This window comes from Dunckerocampus dactyliophorus, chromosome 17, assembly GCF_027744805.1.
Source record: "Dunckerocampus dactyliophorus isolate RoL2022-P2 chromosome 17, RoL_Ddac_1.1, whole genome shotgun sequence".
NCBI lineage: Eukaryota > Metazoa > Chordata > Actinopteri > Syngnathiformes > Syngnathidae > Dunckerocampus > Dunckerocampus dactyliophorus.
In genome coordinates, this window is record NC_072835.1 from 17,014,663 (window position 1) to 17,032,662 (window position 18,000).

The 18,000-nt window shown below is 40.8% G+C and overlaps 1 long non-coding RNA gene across 1 annotated transcript in view; it reads left to right on the forward strand.

Moving 5' to 3' along the window:
* Positions 1–14,266, forward strand: part of LOC129169730 (uncharacterized) — a 34,199-nt gene extending 19,933 nt beyond the window's left edge. Inside the window, exons 2-3 of the long non-coding RNA XR_008566466.1 lie at positions 6,722–6,816; positions 11,067–14,266. This is a non-coding gene — a long non-coding RNA (uncharacterized LOC129169730). The remainder of the gene's footprint in view (positions 1–6,721; positions 6,817–11,066) is intronic.
* Positions 14,267–18,000: the final 3,734 nt, after the last annotated feature.

Genomic DNA, 18,000 nt, shown 5'->3' on the forward strand with positions numbered 1-18,000 from the left:
TTTATTTGTGTGTGTGAGTGTTGGTTACCAGCATCACTTAAACCCCCTATGATGCAGTCACCTTAAATTTAGTGTGGAACCGGATCAGGATGTTTTATTTTAAGTTTGTAAGGGGCTATAGGTGAAATTCTTAGCTTCAGTATGGACATGAGCTAGATCGAACCCAGATCTGATATCTAATAGATATGATATCTGGTGTATCCTGTAACTACAGTATGAAATTAATTAATTGATACACTTTAGGTCATTATGTAAAATGGATGCGGATCATTTTTAATCCATAATCTCAATCAAGATCAGTTTTGTAACACACAGGGTTGAACAGATTTTGATGAGAATCTTTGAATTGGTGTGAATGGATGTGGATTAAATATGGTTGCTTGCGTGTAAATGGGGAACCTTTTGATCATGAGCAACATCTGGACTGGTTTTGAAACACAGAAAACAACTCAAAGGTGTGAACAGATTTTGATCAAATTTGGTGTATGGAGCTGTTAATTGGTTCAAAATTTCCACAAAGTAGGAGTCCTTATTTTTAAATGGAATATTTTCATAGTTAGAGCATAGAAAACTTGTTACGACCTTCTAAATCCGTTTTTTTAAAAACATTATTAGATCCCTCTAGACATGAAATAGCACACTCTTATTACGCAATATAGTAGACATAAAAAGAGTAAATAAGCCATTTAAGACATACAGTAAATAAGACTCGTGCTTGTGTGTGCTGCTATAAATGTGTTCCCTACGGGAGCAGAGTCGAGGTTCAGTCGGGGGTTACGGCCACAACAGTCGCCTGTGTTTTTATTAGGGATTTTTATTATGGGATTATTGTGCCTGTTGTGAGATAACTCAAACCTGCAATAAAAGCCTGTTGTTCTGGTGATCAAGTATGGTGTGTGTGTCTGACTGAACAATGCAGTAACAGTACTGACACCTAGTGACCAGTCTAGAATACTACATATCATTCACAGCGTCTTTGAATGCGTCTTCTGAATGCCTAATGCTTTATGCATGAAAATGTTTAATTTAGGCAAAAAAAAAGCTAAAATTCGCTTCAATATGCATATTTTTGGCTAATAATAGGCCGTATTCATCCACAAAACAACTCAAGTTATTAATTCATATATTGAAACCTTGATCGAGTGAAACCGCGAAATTTGAACAGCAAAGTGGCGAGGGACGACTGTAATTTTTTTTTTTTTTTAATCCAGATCCAGAATCAGGAATCAGTTTTGTAACACAGATCATACCAAAGCTTGTGCAGATTTTGATGAAATGTGGTATGTGTAGCTTGGAATTCATTTGTGTTTGGAGTGTAAATGATGAATTGATTACATTTTAATGAAGATACAGATCCAGACCAGTGTAAACAGATCAAAGTATATGTGGCCATCCATCCATCAATTTTCGATGCCGCTTATCCTCACTTGGGTGGCGGCAATTTGTGGTGTGTGTAGATTCAAATATTTAAATGAAGTGACCAACCTTTTGATTCCAGATTTATTATGCTGATCCAAATTAGCTTGCTACAAGTAGGTTTCCTGTCAAAGATTTTGTCCTAATAGCAAGTACAGTATGTGGACGTGTCTAATGAATGAATTACACATGAAACATTTAGGCGCTATTTGTGCAGTTTTAAGTCTAAAAGTAATCACCATGAAGCCTTTTGATGTGGCGGCTGCCTGGAGGTATACAGAAGGGGTTTTGCAGCCCCTTTCCACCCCCCTTTTTTCACCCCCTGTGGACTACTTTGAATGCCCTGAGTCAAGTTGGACCACTGAATACTCTTAGAAATAAAAAAAAAAAAAACACTTTTGTACCTTTTAACCTTGACAGTAGTGTTGCACCATAGATGGTAACACCCCACCCTTTTTAAAAACACATTGAAATGCAGCATTTAAGAACGTTAGTATCCAGATGGTGTGTTTGTGTCCTGTGACAGGTTCCAAGTGAATGAATGAGACACAGCGGTGCAGCAGTGAGTGGAGCCAGTAAAGTAGGGGGTGTATCTATATCGACAAGACCACCTGTCAAATTTATAAAAGTAGTTTTGTGTGTATGTTTAGAAATAGTGTATGGACATATGGAAGGAAGGTCACCTCGCAGTAAATACAAGACGTACAGTATAATACACATGCCATGCCAGTAGTTGGCCATTCTACGACAGTGCAATGTTCTCCCATTACTGTTTTGACAGTGACATACATGCACAAACCTTTAACTTGTATCTGTATCTGTGGTTGCCAGGTGACCGTTTTCATCATTTTCACATTTATTATGAGGATACACCACTTTAAAACCCTGATATAGAATAGTTGTATTGTCACGATACTTATTCGGACACACTAACTAATGTGGTTTCTTGCCTAATAAATAGATAATTCATAAAACAACAGTTAGTGTCAATGTATACAGTAATCCCTCGTTTATCGTGGTAAACTGGTTCCAGACCCGACCGTGAAGTAGGATTCCTCATTTATAAATGGAATATTTTTGTAGTTAGAGCATGGAAAATCTGTGTGCGACTTTCTAAATACGGTTTAACATGATTAGAGCCCTCTAGGCATGAAATAACACCCCTATAGTCACCTTTAGACTGGTATTACCCAATATAGTAGACATAATAAGAGAAAATAAGACATAAAGAAGACATAATATACTGTAGACTCACACGTTAGCGTTGGGAGAATTCCTTGTTGTTGTTCTTTTTTTACTTCCACCGGTCAACTGGTGACCAGTGTAGAGTAATACATATCATCACATCCTTGAATGCATCTTCTGAATGCCTTGTATTTGTATTTTGATTCATTTAGCCACATTTATGCTTGAAAATGCTTAATTTAGGAAAAAATGTACAATTTTGCTTAAAAATGCATTGTTTTCAACTAATAAACACAGAATTGATTGATTGATTTATTAATGAACATATTTTTGATCAACCGTGATCGAGTGAAGCCTCGAAATTCAAAGCGCCAAGTGCTGAGAGATCACTGTAATGTGTAGTACCACTTTCATCCTCATGCAGCAGTAGGGAGTTGATACATGTCCAACGTCAAGGCTGTATTTTGAAAATTTGAGAACTGATTTTAGTTTTCACGTGAAATACAACTAGTTTTTCTAGAGATGCATGCTTCATGATACACGTTTGTTTCAGTGTTTTCATGGAAACAGTTTCACACACAACACAACACAATTTCCAAAACGCTGACTTTGCATTTTAAGACTCCAGAACGCTATTGCTGTGTAAACCGATGATCAAAACCAGGTCACTGCACTTCAGAACGTACTGTACTTCCCTCTGTCGTAACAGTGCATGCGGCATATACCATAAATCACATGAAGGCACTCATCTTAGACAACACTTACTTGAATGAACTTAACGTGGTTGTCTGTGAGGAGAAGATGAAGTGGCAGCTGGAGGAGAGCCAGCTTCATGAAATATTCCTGACACCTCTCCAGGACGTGTGACGGGTACACCCGTCTTCCCAACCTCTGCAGCACAATCAAACACACGCGTTTGTCAGCGTGGAACGTTACGTGTTGCGTGGATCTAAATGATAAGGCAGAGTCCAGTGGTTTGCATTGACAGCCTGCTGCACTTGGCCTTTTCACTGACTGAATTATTAAAAGGGGGATTCATCTCAAATTCAATTCAGCAGGAGAGAAGAGGATTATAATGCAAAGTGGCAACAAATTGACTTCTAATGATCGCAGGTCACACGCAACCTTGGCTATCTCCCCTTCAGAGGATAAGTGAGAGTGCTCAGAGAGCAAATTATGCAAGTGAGATTATCTTTTTTTAAAAGCTCGCAACAGACAGATTAACTCCTTCAGGGCATACTAGCACAACTATCTCAGAAATGCAGTGTGGAAAAAGGCTGTGTCATGAATTTTTGTATGCAAATGACGAGGGAGACTCCCATCAGGGTCTTATGCTGCCGATTCTGATACCGATCATCCATGAATGAGATCGATACCGATACGGATACTGATCACATGGAATAACTGCACATTTTTACTTAGGTATTGGTCAGGGGCGCCGTTAGACAATTCCAAGAGGCTCTGTCAAACAGTTAATTACTACAAAAATAAACATTTGGGCGAATTTTATTTTTTTTTATTTGCCTTTATTTGTGTGAAACAATTTTTGTACTATTTGACACAAACCTGAATTTAATTTGATGCACTGTTCGATAAACTGTTTGATAATTATTTTGCAGCTCAAGATAAGCTAGCTGCTGGCTGCCGCCAATGCAAAGTACAGCCATTGACAGCAAGGCAACGCGTGTAACAAAGATGCAAGAATAGATAGATTTGGCAAAAGAGTGCTCAAACACGCTGGATTTGATTGGCGTAGCCTCTGTCAAACTCAATGCAAGACACGTCATTTTGTTGGCAACCTTATGTGACACGGCAGACATGTAGGATTTGCCACCACAAGCCGATTTGTGATTGGCTTTGAAAGGCGTTTATTGGGATCATCACGTTTTTGATCGGTGGCCGATCGATTGGAGCATCCCTACAAATTACCATTAATCCTTGTGTCTGATCCATTGCAACATTGAACCTCGTAAACATGGTAGCAGACATGTACTGTATGCTCAGTCCTTAATGTACAAAAGGAGGTTCATACTATTCCACTCCAGTCCAAACATGCTAGCAGACATGCATACTAAGTCCATAATGTACAAAAGGAGGTTCATACTATTCCACTCCAGTCCAAACATGCTAGCAGACATGCATACTAAGTCCATAATGTACAAAAGGATGTTCATACTATTCCACTCCAGTCCAAACATGCTAGCAGACATGCATACTAAGTCCATAATGTACAAAAGGATGTTCATACTATTCCACTCCAGTCCAAACATGCTAGCAGACATGCATACTAAGTCCATAATGTAAAAAACGAGTTTCATACTATTCCGCTCCAGTCCAAACATGCTAGCAGACATGCTTACAAAAAGTCCTTAACGCACAAGTGGAGCTTGACACTGTTCTGCCCCATACTTGTTGCTGGCAGCCATGCCTATAAGAAATGAACAAATCTTTTCTCGTTTTGTCATAATAAATTCTCACATTTGTCAAGGTCATAACTAAATACGACGGCACGAAAGAATTAAGTAGTGTTTGCGCAATCTCGCTAAGCCACTGATTTGGTTGTGAACAAGAAAATCATATGACAGTTTCCTATCAGGAACAATCTTAGCTGTACAATGTGTTTCAGTCCAAAATGTCTTGAAAAAGAGTAGCTTAGTCAAGCCTGGTCACATGACATGACCTCTCACCCGATGGCCAAGCGAGGAGGTCACATTGTTTGGTCGGGGCTAATTGACAAAGCAGGTATTGTGCTCTTTTTTCAGTCTGCTTCACTCTGTCACTTCCCATCACCACAGAAGGGCCCATAAAAACATCCTGACCCGACACCAAAAGGTGTTTGTTTGCTTGGCCCGCATGTGACCACTCACCACCCGCTCCGCTTTTGAAGTTTTAACCAAGCGGTGCACTTAAGTTAACCACGGTACAGCTCCAGATGAGGCTTGCGTTTCCATTGCAGGCTGTGTAGTGGCGATACCTGCGTCAGGTAACTAAACAGAAGGTCAGGCAGAATCAGTGAAGCAGAATATTGGTGCAACTGTCTTCTTTCACATAGAGATCCTGCAAAATTGGCTAATCAGAAAGAGTAAAGCTGGGATTTCTTCGTCTGTGCGTTTCACACAGTTCTCAGTGAAGCATGATATCGCTGCCTCTTTCATACAGAGATGCCGCAAAATGGCCGAAAAAGATCTGATGTATTTGTCCGGAAGAAGGTGTGAGTCACACTTTCTGTACACACGCTGCCTCAGTTTCTATGGTACTATCTCAGAAGGCGGAACATTGCTGGGACAACTTTGTCACCCCATTTCATATTCAAGTCAGTGGCGTTTATACCGGAAAACAACCCGGAATGACATCATAGCAATAAAAGTAGTGTCTACCTGGAAAAAAGGGTACCAAACAACGTACCATACGGCTAGGTCACACTTGGCAGGGTTGTTATCAAAAGTGTCAAGTGTATTCAAGCTTCAAAATGACGCTTGAGTCCGTTTTGTGTCAAGCCTTAAATTGCCTCTAAAAAGAAGGTCAAATTTTCCAAAAGGTCATATTTGCAGTCAGTTTACAGTTACAAAGAGCACACATCCCATTTCCCTCGGGTCTCCCTTTCTTCTCCGCAGGTTGCCACCTCTTACAAACACATGAAGGTGACCCCCCCCCGCCCCTTTCCTCACATCCACCCCTCCAAACTATAGCCCCATCCCCCTTTTGTGTAACCGTAGCCCTCTGAGAGCCAGACACCGACTAGACCCACCTTAAACCCACCTTCACAGTCTCTCCCTCTTACTCTCTTTGGTTGCCATGGTTGCACTGCACATGCGCAAACAATACGCACGCAAAAACCCACCCAATGTGTTTTTTTTTTTCCCTTTTAATCACCTACCCAGTTTCGGATGACGATATTTCTCTCTGCAGCCATTGTCGCATTCCTGTTGCTGCCTGGACAGGCTCTGATTATGAAAGACACACAAAAGCACGCATTTCGGCGCACTTCTACAGTATTGTTTACGCCATCAACGTTGCTCATATATAATTGCATCAAAACTTCTGGTCGCTTACATTTTAATGGTAATAAAATAGAGAAAATCATGGAAACATTTATTAATGTCACTTTTCCACTTCACAGTACCGGTCAAAGGAGACCCATTTTGTCCAGGAGGAAACTTAGGACAGCAAGAAAACAGATCACTGCAGCAAAGTGGAGACTGTGCAATACGACAGGTAAGCTCTTATTAGCACGTGTGTTATTTCAAGTCATGTTGCAGTGAAAAAGGAGGGATTCAGCTTCATTAACCATTGAGGTCCCTAAAAAATGGAGATACAGTTGTCCCTGGACACATTGTGGTCCGAAGATCGTACCCTCACTGTATCGCGGTTTTTCAAAAATAAAATAATTAATAAATTATCACTGTTTTGGTTTTGGTTGACTATGGCCTATTACAGTGGTCACCAACCTTTTTTAGACCAAGATCCCTGGTCTCGGCCGTGAACCTGCACAAGACGTACACATACTGTATATATACACACACACGCACGCACACACACATATATATACATATACAGTATATATACAGATACTGTGTACATGTATATATATATACAGTATATATATATCTGCCGAGAAAATTATAGATATACAATATATGCTTTGTGTCATTGGTTGTTAGTGTCAACATTTCAGCGTTTTCTCATTGAGCCTTTTTGTTGTATTTTTATCATTTTTGTTGTTTTTTTACATTTTATTTTGTTTCTGCAGTGATGGAATGACAAATGAGCCACGGGCCACCGATGGCTCCCGAGCCGCACTTTGGGCACCACATTACCCCTACTTTTGTGGCTCTTGGTCCGGGTCGGGCTTGTGTCGTCGGCTAAAATCGGCTAAACACCTAAAATCACTTGTTTTCCCTGTATTGTGAAGGTAGACGCTTTTTTATAGGACTAAATCGGGCCCAAGGGATTGTGAAGTTTAAAAAATTCTAATAAATAACTAATCCTGGACATGTTTCATACAATTAGCCTTTGGTTGGTCCTCCAGCGTACCTCCAGGGTTTAGGATAGATATGACTGGATTAGACCCAGTGGTGCTACGCAGACTCGATCCAGGAAAAAGGTTATATTCATTACAAGACCACCTGTTGAATTGGGAATGACACTACCGTTTTGGCGGTCCATGTGTACCCCGCCTCCCACCCAATTTCAGATGGGATAGGCTCCAGCATAGCCTCGTGAGCCTAATGACGATTAAGCGGCATAAAAAATGGATGGATGAACGACAGATTTGCATGTGCACTCTGAGCACGGTGCACGGTGCCTCGAAATATGGAAAGAAACATTTAAATGAGTTACTGTGTTGCTGCTGTGCAGGCAAGTGTCATAACAGCGTGCGGGATTAAAGACACCGGCTGGTCACTTTGTGATTGGCTGATGGTGTTTTGGCACCTCTCTGATCACCTCAATGACCTGTTGGTCCTATAGCAGTGACTTGCTGCTCTGACACACATAAACGCAAACATGAGCTTTCACAGATTCACATGCCTTACACAGACACACACGCACAAGCACACACACGAGAGGAGGCCATCTGCCAAATGCATTTGCAGTCTACAGATGTCCAGGTCAGAACAGGTCTCAGTTATCAGAGCAGGACTCAAGGGGTGTGTGAGGCAGTTGGCTGAGTGGTGCATTAAATATATTTAACAAGTCAAGCTAGTAAATCAACACTAAATCATTGACACTTGTAATTAATAATTGCTGATGAAGCTAGCATTACTTATTGTTTGCACAGATCACAAGTTTGCAGCCTATTGTCATACTTTTGGGCTATATAAGCGTTTTCCATGTCCTCCCACTTTACATTGGATTCTAGAGTCAGCTGTGTGAACCACTATTCTACTAATTGCCCATTGTAACAAAAGTACAAAGACACCCTGGATCCACTCCAGAATGTTATGGTTTTTCCATACCCAACACTTGATGTAGGAGTTTTACAATATCAGCTATGTGAACTGCTACACTACCAATGGCCCCACCACCTGTCATTATCCATCCATCCATTTTCTATACCTCTCTCCTCATTAGGGTGTCAGGGGCATGCTGGAGCCTATCCCAGCTGACTTCGGGCGACAGGCTGGGTACACCCTGGACTGGTCTTCAGCGAATCGCAGGGCCTGTCACTATTATTTATGCATTATTCATGGAGAAATTAAGTAAGTAATGTGTAAAAAAAAGAAAAAGGCAAATATTTATTTATGCATTAATTTACCCCATTATTATTCTATTTATTTGATGAATATACCTCTGAAAAAGAAATACTGTACTTCAGTGCATTCATTGTAACACCATGTTCATCCTCCAGAGGTGGTAGTGAGTTGATCATTATCCCATCGCTGCCCGAAAAGCATGTATGGTATGTCGTAATTGTATGGTTTTATTTTGTTTTATTTGAAAAACAACAAAATTAATTTTTTCAGTCATGACATCGACCATACACAAAAATACATTTGCTTCCTGTGTGTATACTCGCTTAGAGTCCAAATCTGACAACAATATGTTTTGGCCATTTTACTCCCAATTAACTATGAATCGTTACTATTACGTAACAACAGAGTTGGTGGCCTTCCTTGTTGTGTTGCTTTCACTTACTCGGACAACAGGCTAAAAGGCTGTAACAGGCCCTTGTGCAGACAATAACGACACATTCCAGCTTGTCACATTTTCGGTAGTGCGTGTGTGTGTGTGTGTGTGTGTGTGTGTGTGTGTGTGTGTGTGTGTGTGTGTGTGTGTGTGTGTGTGGTCATGGGGGACAAGTTAAACTGTCGTCCAATGTGTGTGTGTGTGTGTGTGCATCCACCTGTGTCAAGTGTGCTTGTGACAACAAGAAACCAAATAATGGATTCCTAGCTTTTGTTCCACATGTGGAGCACAAATGAACTATAAAGCTTTGATTGGTCATGAGAAGCCCGAATGTACAGTTGTTCAATTACAACAGCGGGGGAAGAGGAAGGGTTGTCCCCCATTGGATGCCAAACAAAGCCGGCGCACATGCAGCGCCTGAGGCTAGGCTGTACAGAAGAGCGTCATGAGGATGAGTAGCATGTGAATCACACTTGTTTCCCAGACATTCTTCTTCTTCTTCACCACCTCTTCCTTGTTTGCCTCGTCTCTTCCCTCCTACGACCCCATGAGGTTCAAATAAGGCCAAAAGGAACTTTGTAAACACTTGATGTTGCCTTTTTCTAACCGTAAACTACCATACTATATTAAACTCCCATTAAAGTATTCTTCTTAAAGGAAAACTGGACGTTTTTTTAAATTTTGCCCATCATCCACAATCATTATGTGAGACATGAACACACGTCTTTCTCTTTTCTTTGCATTTTAAATATATAAAAACAGCTAAAAAAAAAAAAAAGAAAAGAGGCAGCTAATTATTGCATGTAATGGGACACACCTATTCTGCCTACACAGCCCGCTATTAAAAAAACCTCCAACAAGGATGATTTATGATTTTAGATATATGCTGTGACCATGTAGTAACACGCACATTCATAATAACATGTAATACTTACAATATGTTGCCACACTTTGGTCATTTTAAGCATTACCGGAATTTCTTTCCTGGGCGCATTGATTTCACATAGCAACAGAGAAACAAACGCTACACCTAACTTTTCCAAACCCAAACAAAAACAGCAGCAGTGGCACCAGCTCCAATATGTAGCTTTACCTTTCGGTCGTGGCCTGAGGCGTTGTGAGCGAGTGTGTGGTGAAGCTAGTCGATGTCGCTGTAGCTTGGTTAACATGCAGGTCACGTTATATGTAAATGGAGCATTGTTGGCGGTTGTTGGTTTTTTCAGAAGGCTTTAAAGGAGGAATAGTTGTGTCCGTTACGTCCATTAATAGCTGCCTCTTTTTAAATGTTTTTATATCTCGGACAGAAAAAAGAAAGACGTGTGTTCATGTCTCACATAAGTATTGTGGATGAAAAAGTGCAGTTTTCCTTTCAGGATTTTTATTACACCCACATTGCTCATGTACAACACAGCACTTATGGGTCGGTTTAAGCAATATTGGTTTGAATTGAAAACTGATAAAAATGGGAAATTTTCAACACACATACAGCGACAAAGCGTATTTAAAAAAAAACAGTTGGTGCACATGCGTGTGGTGTTTTCTTTCAAAGTGAATCCCCAACTAGTGGACTGGCTTCCATATTTTTCTGCGTATAGACAGCATTTAGTGTCTTTCCAGCTTTTTTGTACATTTTCTTGAAATTTTTCTGTGTGAAACGTCATTTCATAGTCTTTGCGCTCCATCCTGCACAAGGGAACTGCACTGTACGATTGAAAGCGGTACCTCAATGAAAGGATGCTAAGAAGTGAGACTTTGTGGGACTATTTACCAGCAAAACAGAGCATTTAACAGCATGCCATTAGTTTGTGGCTGTTTAAAGTGTGTCTTTTCTCTTTCAGGGTCTCTGCTTTACAGTCGGCAGTCCTGTCAAACATTGTACATGTCGTCTCCCTCTCACATGCAACCCGACCACTAAAGCTTGAAATTCCACACAGGTTAGTCAAAGTCCATTTACAGGCGACGCGTCCGCCCGCCGAGGCGTCGCTTGCGGACAAAAGCGTCCAAGTCTCAGGTGTGCCACAGTCTTTGTTTACACGTCTCTTCTTGAGAACAACGACAGCAGTGTTCCAGCCAAGAGGCCAGGTAGAGCCTGCATGCAGAAAAACACCCTTCCAGCATGTCCAAAATCATGAAATATGTAAGAGGATAAGTGGGGGATAAAATACAAAACCACAGAAGCTTCCCGCAAAAGAGAAGCTGCAGTCTGAGAGCAAACACAAGTCCAAACAAACATGTAAGCCTGAGTAGACTCTTAATGAGTCTTTTTTTGTCTTTTCCAGCTTGTAATCCCAGCGCTGTGTCTGAACCGGTTTTACATGTGCCAGCTTCGCCTAACTAACAAGGCCCTGCTCTGGCAGCCTCATCTGCATTCTAATCAGCCTCATGCTCATCAGCAAATGCCACATTAATACCTCTCCATTGCTTTAATGACCGTCGTTATGGAGATAACTATTATGATTACCAACATCGTGCGCGCCCTGCTTGAGAACCCACCCTGAATCATACGTACTGTATATTTAACATTTGGTGGGTGTTGTTCACATAATAATGCATTGTGTTCAGGGAATCGATAACCTTTGACTCGAAGCAAGGCTTCGACTTTAATGAAGTGGCTGGACTACAGTATGTGCGTGTTTTATGATCAGAATTACTTTTTAAAGACATGAGACATAGCTGTGGTCAGAGAGAAGACAAGACTGAAGCATTTACCCCCCCCACCCCACCCCTTTAATTGAACGTTAACACACGCAATTTTAACTATTCAATGTAGGCCTGGCCGATTGAAACTGTTTTTTTATGTTCTTTGCAAGGGGTGGGAAAACTGCGGCTCACGGTCCACGTCAGGGCCACCAAGCGTCACCTGGCATTTCCGAATTGTTCATAGTTCATATTGTTGTTGCAGCTGGACTACCCAGCATGCCTTGCGGGCATTTGGAAATAACAGTTTTAAGTTATGTGTTATGTTTAGTGCTGGGTTGTTCATTTATGTGACGCGTTAACTCGCTGCGGATGTGTTGTGTTTTCGTTTCGCTGCACCGTGAGCAAGTATGTCGTTCTGCCTGATGCCACCTACATATAGACGGCCCCCCCGCCAAATTTTTTAACCCAATGTGGCCCGTGAGTCAAAAAGTTTGCCCACCCCTGCTCTATGCTATGCTTTTTTATGCTTCCATGCTCTAACTATGAAAATATTCTGTTTAATAATATTAATGTATAATAATATTATTATAATAATATTAATATTGAATTGTGCTTTGTGGAAGTTCACTTATGGCGGTCGAGTCTGGAACCAATTAACCGCGACTGCACAGGAAATTTTAGTTGAAATTTTAACTTGGAACTTCTAGTCTAAAATCAATCAGTTAAAAACAATAAAATGCACTTTAAACACTATTAGCATTAATGACGAGGTCTATGTAATAAACGTTACGCATCTTACTTGTTAACATTAACTGTCACGCAAATCTAACCCACAAATTTTTTCTTGCGTATCTTGCTTGCTGCTGTAACAAGTGAATTTCCCCGCTGTGGGATGAATAAAGTACAAATAAAGTACAAATACAAAATGTGAAAACGTTAAAACAAATACGACAGGTAAAGCTAGCGCAAGAAGCGAACATTGCAGTCTACATCTTCAATTCTTCTTCTCAAAGAGCACAAACAAAAAGGATTCAATGCAACAACACCACTTTTAGATCCAAATCAAAGTCCTTTGTACACAAAATACTGCGCCCTGCTGGCTGAGAGTCCTAGCAAGCCAACGGCAATCGCTTATACTGGTTAACACGAACAGTATTAATAGAGATAAGTCTTTTGATTGCGTTTCCCTCTTGAATGAACACACTGAAACATTAACACTGTGATGCCAAACTATCATCTATAATGTAACAGGGACACATCTGGCACTTACAGCCATTATGACACTGATGGTCGACCACACACACACGCACACACACACACACACTAGCGTTTATTTTCGCTCCAACGGACTTCCTGTGTGTCGTACCAGCTGGAAGAAATTCACTGGCTTTTTTTTTTGCTGCATCATGCAAAGTCAAGGAGGCAGCATTACAAAAGTGGGACAATTATTCCCACTAACCAAAATAAAAGGTCATCTTAAAGTATCAGCTCAGGATAAATGATTTAGCTTTGTGTCTGCTTTAATAATTCAGACGCGTGTGCCCTGTGGGATTGTGAGAAAAATGTCCGCTCACTTGCGAAGCCGTCTGCCCAGGAGATCACATTACCAGTCCACAAGCAACTCTTATAGCTGTTATGAGACGCAGAATGGAGGTCAAATGTTAGGATGCTAAATGAAAACACAGTGATTACCAGTTCAGTGATAATGACTTTTTCATATGATCATGGTCATCTATCAGGGATGTAACCACAGATGATGGCAATGAATCACCTCTATTTGTTTGTGATTAAATGAACTGTGCTAGTTGAGTTTGCTGTGAAGGCCTCTACACTTTGCTAGCAGCAGACCAGCTTAGCTTTAACAGAATTATTTGGCACAGATACACTATCAGTTTGTTTTTAAAAAGTCACTCTACCCCTTCACTAAACCTGATATGGTTCACGACTTAGCCTTTGCAAGTGAATTTCATATGAAAACCATATTGTTAGATAACAACATCGAAACTAAACTAAATTACTTTTCTCTGTTAGAGACTGCAGGATGGCGAAAACAAACAAAGCACCTCTAAAATAAGTACTACAATGCAAATTATGTTTCTCGTTGTGTGATTGCTACATGCTAAAGCTAGCTGTTGTTTGTTTCAGCCTACATGCTAGCACATTAAAACACTGTCTAAATGACCCAAATGTAAATATGAATGAATAGAAAACTTAAGACTGATAGCATCAGTGGCAGCGCTCTGGGGTGGCCAGGCGTGGCCACGCTCACCCTTGGTCACTCTGCGGCCACCCCAGCGGCTGGAGGACAATTTTGACAAACGCAGCTCTGTGTTGCATTAGTTCAGCCTAACTGCTGTTTCCGCTTGGACGCGTTTCACTGCAGCGCACAACTTTCCGTGTGGAGGAGCTGTCAATAAAACCGCATTATTCATGAACTGCAAGCTGTAGGTCAGTTTTCCATGATTACTTTGGTTGGTTCTGGTAAATTTTTCTCACAATGTTGACTTTGACTTAAATTCTGAAGCGTGATTCAGCACATAAATCTTTTAATAACAGAAGCGCTCTGTAGCAGCATGAGTGGGCACGTAAACCAAGGAGTTCAGAGTTAAAACAGGAGTGCCGATCGGCATCCACTTCCGTATTATGCCCTGCACGGGTTTGGCTGCCATGTTGGGGAGCAGAATCCAGAAACTATGCATTGAAAACATGTCCTCGGCACACTGCTCAGCTTTTAATTGCTCTAATAGACGATCCAAAAGCAGTGGCGGAGCTACGGGGTGGTTCTCCGGCCACTCCACTGGCCATCTAGACAATTCAGGTATCAATTTATTGCCAACCCATGTGAGTAATGGTCTCACCTTAGCCACTCCGCTCCGCCACTGGGTAAGACCCAAGGTGTCCATACTTTTTTCAGTGAGGACCACATAAAAATTAAAGGATGCAAAGGCCACTTTTGATATTTTGTAAAGCAACACATGTACTGTAGATATGCTAAGAAATTTAAACCTTCCAAAATAATCTTTGTAAATTTTTTTTAAATATTGGGACTTCATTGCCATAATATTTTGACTTCATTCAGGTAATATTTATAATATAAAAAAACATAATATATATTTACTTCTTCCACAATCAAATTTTCCAAAAATTACAACTTTATTTTTTTTTTATTTTCATAATATTATGACTTTTCTTTAATATTTCAACTCTTTGCTACAAAATGACGTTATTTTTCCTCGTAATATTACAAGTTTATTTTTGTAAAATTGCAACTTTTTCTTGTTAGAACACAACTTTTGTCTCTTAATATTTTGACTTTATTCTCGTAAAAGTTACAGCGCTTTTTTTTCAATTTCTGCTGTGTTTTTTTTTTAATTTTATAACTATTTCAACTTTCGCCTTGTAATTTTCCTTCTTGTAATTATTTATTATTATTTATTCCCATAATATTTAGACTTTATTTTTTAAACTTCCTCCACAAGCAAATTTTCCAAAAATTACAACTTTCTTTGTTGTTTTGTTTGTTTCTCATAGTATTCTGACTTTAAAAAAAACAAAAAACAAATTTTTTTCTTTAGTATTTAAATTTTGTGGTACTAAAATGACATTATTTTTATTTGTAATATTATGACATTATTCTCTTAAAATTACAACTTTTTTTCTTAACATTTTGACTTTACTCTTGTAAAATTACTACAGATTTTTCATTTTTTGCTGTGGTTGTGTGTTTTGTTTTTTTGTTTAGTTTTCTTGTTATATTTTTCAAATGTACCGCGGGCCAATAAGAATATTGGCCCCTGGCCCGCACTTTGGATACCCCTGGGATTGACCTTTATTTTAGCATCAACAAAGTTATTCAGTGCTTATTTTAAAATTTTAACAGAGCTGAACTCTGTTTCCAGTACAAACAGTTTACAAAACAACACAAAAGAGGTTGAATTTGTTGGGGGGGGGGGGTTTCAACAAGAGGGATATAAAAAATGTTGTCAGTTGGTGGTCTGGAAGAGATCTCCGTCTGTGTTCCTTGTCTTTCTAGTTTTCAAGAAGGAAAAAAAGAGGTTTGTGTTCTTAATAAGCACCTGTTTGGGTAAGGGGGGGGGGGTCAACCAGAAATTCCAGTCTAGTTTTTGTGTGTGTGTGTGCGTGCACGCCCCCACACAACAGAGATCACTAATCGCTTGTCATTTGTTGACAGAAAAGCCACAGGTGCAGGTTTTTCTTGCTCTATTACTCTAACAGAAAGTGGTCAGTTTGGGGTTTCAGTCGCGGTTCATTCACAACCAAATGTTGGCCTACAGAGGAATCTTTGTCCTCACAAGAGGGGAGGGGGTGGTTCGGGTGGGGGTCCCTTCAAGAAGTACCCATTGAGCCAAGACTGTATGTATGCATCCTTAATTACTGGAAATACAGGACAAATTCCACTGGAAAAAAATAGGCCACCAATGATGGTACTATTTGTGAACTATTTGTGAACTATTGCATAAATTGCTGAGCTGTCTGAAGGAGTCATCTGATATAGAAGAGAGTGAGAAGACCAATGAATCAAGGAAAGAAGACAGACTGACTAGTGGTTGAGGCATGGACTTTGCTCATGGGCTTTGGTGGTGGCTATTGGTCACAGGCCTTGTCTCATGGGCCTTTCTCTTGCACCTTGCTCATGGGTTATTCTCATGGTCCCTGCTGGAGAGCCTTGTTCATTGGTCTTTGGGCATTGCTCATTTCCTGGGCCTTTCTCATTGGTCTTTCTCAATAAGCCTTGCTCATCTCATAGGCCTTTGTCTTGGTCCTTGCCTGTGGACCTTGCTCATCTCATGGCCCTTTCTCACTGGTCTTGCTAGTGGGCATTGCTCATCTCATGGCCTTTACTCATAACCTGACTTATGGGCCTTAGCTATGGACCATGCTGATTGCTTTGAGCCTTGCTCATCTCTTGGGTCTTGCTCATGGCGCTTGCACATGGGCATTGGTCATGGGTCTTTCTCACAGACGTGGCTCATGAGCCAAGCTCCTGAGTTTTGCTCATGGACCCTGACCCTGACCCTAAGTCCCTGCTCTTGGGACTGGATCACGGGTCTTTGTCATGAGCCTTTCTTATGGGCCCAAGTGCTTTTCTCAGTGGCTTTGTGATGGGTCTTTATCATGGTCTCGTTGGGTTTTCTTGTAGGCCATGATCATGGGCCTTGGTCATCTCATAGTCTTACTCATGATTGTCCATGGACGTGGGAATTAAAGAACCCCACCCCCCACCCCCACTCACTCTGAAGTGTTATATAATGCAAAATGTTAAATTCATGTCAGAATATGAAGATTGTTGTTGTTCTAGTACAGGTATTTGTAAATAAATTACACTGAAGACCTTGGCTTATGGTATGAACATTGCACAATGATAGAAACCTCACTGGGTAGTGTTGTCTGCGCACATGCACACGCATGCACACGCTATCTGTGGGTGGGCTGTCCCAGGTAGTGGAAAAACATGACTGTATAGATCACCAATGTCATGATCACAGCAGAGGCAAGAGCGAAGAAAAATCCCGTCCACCAAGTAACAACCCTTTTCCCTCCTCGGACCAGCGGAGAAAAAAACGGCAAGGGCCCCATTTCCCCGTAAATGACACATAAATCACGGAAGTGGGGAAATGAACACGAGTCTTACCGTGTGTTTTTATGACCCTTTAACACTTGTTTCATTGGCGGCGTGTCAAGAATATGTGCAACGATGTAGCTTGTCTCTGGCATGTGTGTATTGTATAATCTCACATGTTCTATGACTGGTAATTGCTTTTAGATTTGTGATTTACTGTCTGCATTTCAGCTGGGAGAAGGTGTCATTTGTCAGTGAAATGCCAGAATTGATTTAGCTTCACAGTGCAACCTTATGTGCTACAGTATGTACACATACTACTCTTTCCTGCTGTATTATGCAGTTTCACACCGCCCGGTGCAGATCAGAGCATGATACGGAGGGCATCAAACAACGGCTGGTATGCATGTCAACATCTGTTTGTGTTTGCATGCTTGCAAGCACACGTCTGCACTTTCTTGCTGCGGCGGCGGCGGCGGCGGGGGGGGGGGGGGGGGGGGGGGGGGAGTTCTGTGTTTGCATGATAGAACCACAATATAAAGTCACTGAAT